The sequence below is a fragment of the Gorilla gorilla genome, chromosome 2 (assembly GCF_029281585.2).
Source record: "Gorilla gorilla gorilla isolate KB3781 chromosome 2, NHGRI_mGorGor1-v2.1_pri, whole genome shotgun sequence".
Classification (NCBI taxonomy): domain Eukaryota; kingdom Metazoa; phylum Chordata; class Mammalia; order Primates; family Hominidae; genus Gorilla; species Gorilla gorilla.
Window position 1 is genome coordinate 58,719,004 of NC_086017.1, and position 4,709 is coordinate 58,723,712.

Genomic DNA, 4,709 nt, shown 5'->3' on the forward strand with positions numbered 1-4,709 from the left:
CCTGCCTGCATTCAAGCCTGTCCAGCTGCACCACTGGAGGTTACCATGGCAACTAAACCCAGAGGCAGCCGGTAACTGAGATACAGCTGCCAAGAGCAACTGATGGTGGAAAAGGCCAACAGCAGAGACTCTTAGAAGGAAGAGAAGTACACAGGAGGAGGCCCCAGAACCCTGAGGGTGCTACACTCAAATCTAATCCTACTCACAACTCAGCAGGCAGTCAACGTCTTGCACAAACTGCCATATCACCAACCAGAGGCACAGATATGGACACAATGGGGCCAATTTGCAGAGATGTTTGCAACTATGGATGCAGAGTAGCACAGGTGGGACACATGTTGTTTAGCCCAAAAGCAACGGGTCTTGGTGAAAACGAAAATGGGTAGGGTACCATTGCTGTTTCCAATGAAACAACGAATTTTGTGTGCTCTTGATAGGTTTGTTATTCAAACGTTTCTGTCTGTCTCTCCAAGATGAAGAGAGGGGCCTAAACTTCCCTGAACTCCTCTGAAGGCCTGCTCTTGGCTCAGATCCTCCAGCTTAAATACCTTATGCCCTCTGCATACTTGCAGGACTCAGGTCCAGCACGAAAACCTCACTCTTACTTGATCAAGGGACCACTTTTCTAAGCCATTCCAGTCCCCCACCCATTTCCTGGGATCTGCTGGTCACCTGACCACCTCTACATGCCAGGCCCTCCTGGATTTAGTACTCCCAGCTCACTTAGTTCCTACAAGCAACAGTTTCTATGTTGCCTTAGAAGTGTTCATGAGCCTTTAGTTGGCAAGAGAGATTGAGGAAGTGGGCTATGTTTTCTCTGCCCTTACCCAAGCTGTCTTTCAGCCTCTACTGTGGCTCCTCCAGCGAGGCCATTGCCTTTTGCCCAGAAAATCGAATCTGTTTTAACAAGTGCCCATGCTCCAGGGAGCAGTTAGCTCCCAGGCCACATTTGTGTACCTGTGAGCCATCCCCATGCCTGAGACACTATGTCCTGAGAAAATGTCAGTCTCTGCAGTGGACCCAGGGTCTGCATCTGAGACACCTCAGGGCAAGGACAGAACCTGGAAAGCACAGGGAAGCTGACTAGAAAATCACAGGTCTGCATGCTTACCATAGCAGAGAAAGCAGAAAAGGGACCCCTCAGGGACACCTGGCCCTGGGGCCTTCCCAGTGCCTGTCAGGACTCTGTGTGCCACTCCTGATCTGACTCACAGGCCAAGTACCTAAGCTTGGACCAGGTGGTACAGACAGGTCTCCTGGAGCCTGGATCAAGCCTCTGATAGCATCACAAGTCTTTCTTCAGGAGACCCAGACAATCCCCACTTTATTATCAATTTGCCAATGACCTTTGCAGATCAGTTTACCCTGTCTGAGCCTTGGCATCCACATCTGAAAGTGGAAGTCAAAATCCCTACTCAGAGGCTTGGTGCAGTGGCTCATGCCTGTAATCACAGCACTTTGGGAGGCCAAGGCAGGCAGATCACCTGAGGTCAGGAGTTTGAGACCAGCTTGGCCAACATGGTAAAACCCCATCTCTACCAAAAAATACAAAAATTAAGGCCAGGTGTAGTGGCTCACACCTGTAATCCCAACACTTTGGGAGGCCGAGGTGGGTGGGTGACTTGAGGTCAGGAGTTCAGGACCAGCCTGGCCAAAATGGCAAAACCCCATCTCTACTAAAAATACAAAAATTAGCTGGGCGTGGTGGTATGCACCTGTAATCGCAGCTACTCGGGAGGCTGAGGCAGGAGAATCACTTGAACCTGGAAGTCAGAGGTTGCAGTGAGCCAAGATCCAACATCGTGCCACTGCACTCCGGCCTGGGTGAAAGAGGGAGACTCCATCTCAAAAAAAAAAAAAAAAAAAAAAAAATCCCTACCCATTAAACATTGAGTTACAAGGGGATAAAGAAATAAGAGAATAAACTTATAAGGAGGTTACAAAAGATGTAGGGGGTTCCAGCCTCAAAAGGCTGTAAGGAGGCTGGGCATGGTGGCTCATGCCTATAATCCCAGCACTTTGGGAGGCTGAGGCAGGCGGATCGCCTGAGGTCAGGAGTTTGTGACCAGCCTGGCCCCGTCTGTACTGAAAATACAAAAATTAGCCACGCGTGGTGGTGTGCACCTGTAGTCCCAGCTACTCGGGAGGCTGAGGCAGGAGAATCACTTGAACCGAAGAGGTGGAGGTTGCAGTGAGCTGAGATCGCTCCACTGCCTCCAGCCTGGGTGACAGAGCAAGACTCTGTCTCAAAAAAAAAAACAAAAAGGCTGTAGGGAAACAACTGTGGGGTAGAGATAGTATGACTTTATAGCTGAAATGGTGCTACTGTGCTTTTAACAATCACTGTTGCAACAACCTGTGCTCCTTCCCTCACCTTTGGCCCAGTTATATGCTTTTTGATGCCTGGGTGAGGCTTTTATCACCAATTGGTTGTTTAAAAAAATCACTGTCTGGCTCCCAGTTGTGACTGTCTGTGAAAGAGAAATTGCTAGGGAGGCCCCAATTTTCCCCTACTCCTTACCCCTGTCAGGAAGAGAAGAGATATATCAGGAACAGGTGGCATTTAAAAGTGCATCATAAAAAGGAAGCACCAGCCAGGAGGGAGTTACTCAACATCTGCTCTGCTCCGTTCACAAATATGCCTCCAGGAGCTTCCCTATTTGACTTAACATCTATTGAACACCCAAAGGACTAAAATAATCTACCATAACTAACATCAAAGAACCAAAATACTCCATTTTAAAATGGAAAATTTTTCAAAGGGCAAATTATCCCGAGGCACAGACTGTAAAAGTGATCCTAAGCCATGGGAATGGCTGGCATTTGGCTGAAATGCAAATACATTTACAGGGGCTTCTAGGCAAAAGCTGAGGTTTTTGAATAGTCTCAGCCGGGTGTGGTGGCTCACACCTGTAATCCTAGCACTTTGGGAGGCTGAGGCGGGTGGATCACTTGAGGTCAGGAGTTCAACACCAGCTTGACCAACATGAGGAAACCACATCTCTACAAAAAATACAAAAATTAGCTGGGCGTGGTGGCAGGTGCCTGTAGACCCAGCTACTTGGGAGGCTGAGGTAGGAGAACCTTTTGAACCCAGGAGGCGGAGGTTGCAGTGAGCTGAGATCATGCCACTGCACTCCAGCCTGGGTGACAGAGCGAGACTCCATCTCAAAAAAAAAAAAATTTAAATTTAAAATTTAGAACAGTCTCAGGACTGGGTGATATCAAGAAGAGCTTCAGGCTGAGCACAGTGGTGCATGCCTGTAATCCCAGCACTTGGGAGGCTGAGGCAGGAGCCCAGGAGTTCAAGACCAGCCTGGGCAACATAGGAAGACTCCATCTCTACAAAAAATAAATTTAAAAAATTAGCTGGGCATAGTAACACATGCCTGTGGTCCCAGCTACTCAGGAGGCTGAGGTGGGAAGATCACGTGGGCCCAGGAGGTCAAAGCTTCAGTGAGCCATGACCATGCCACTGCACTCCAGCCTAGGTAACAGAGTGAACTCTATCTCAAAAAATTTTTTTCTAATAAAATAAGATTTAAAAAGAAGAGCTTCAGGAGACACATATATGGCCATCTTCAAATCAATGAGATATTAAACAAAGACATCCTGCAGCGTTAGAGGAAGCAGGCTTAACATTTAATTAACCTTGCCAGACAGAGGATACACAATTTTCATCTTTAAAAACTGTTCATCCTTGGCCATATAGTGAGACATCATCTCTACAGATTTTTTTTTAATAGCCAGGCACAGCAGTACACTACAGGTGTACTGTACAAGTGTCTATAGTTCCACCTTCTTGGGAGGTGGAGGTGGGAGGATCATTTGAGCCCAGCAATGAGCTGAGCTCTGATCTCACCACTGCATTCTAGCCTGGCCGACAAAGTGAGACCCTGTCTCTAAAAAATTTAATTAATAAAAAATAAATTTTTTTTTGAGATGGAATCTCGCTCTGACACCCAGCATGGAGTGCAGTAGGGCGATCTTGGCTCACTGCAACCTCTGCCTCCCAGGTTCAAGTGATTCTCCTGCCTCAGCCTCCCGAGTAGCTGGGACTACAGGCATGCCCCACCATGCCTGGCTAATTTTTGTATTTTGAGTAGAGATGGGGTTTCACCATGTTGGCCAGGCTGGTCTTGAACTCCTGACCTCAAGTGATCCACCCGCCTCGGCCTCCCAAAGTGCTAGGATTATAGGCGTGAGCCACTGTGCCCGGCCAAAAATGTTATTTTCTCCTCGGCCATAATTCCTATCTGGTCATTTAGAAACATATTCCAAGCTATAAAGCCTCCTTCTTTAAAGTCCCAAGTCTTCAACTTCCTGCTGGGTTGATCACAGCCCCAACTCCCAGATAGGGGTGTGTCCCTGCCCTTCTTACCAGGTCTTATTCTGTTGCCCAGGCTGGAGTGCAGTGATGCACACTCGGCTCACTGTGGCCTCAACTTCTTGGGCTCAAGTGATCCTCCTACCTTAGCGTCCTGAGTAGCTGGGACTACAGGCACACACCACCATGTCTGACTAATTTTTTAATTTTTAAAAAATTTTATGTACAGACAGAGTCTTACTATATTGCCCAGGCTGGTCTTGAACTCCTGGACTCAAGTGATCCTCCTTCCTTGGCTTCCCAAAGTGTTGGGATTACAAGCGTGGCATGATCCAGTGCACCCAGCTTTTTTTTTTTTTTTTTTTTAACAGTTCAAAACTAG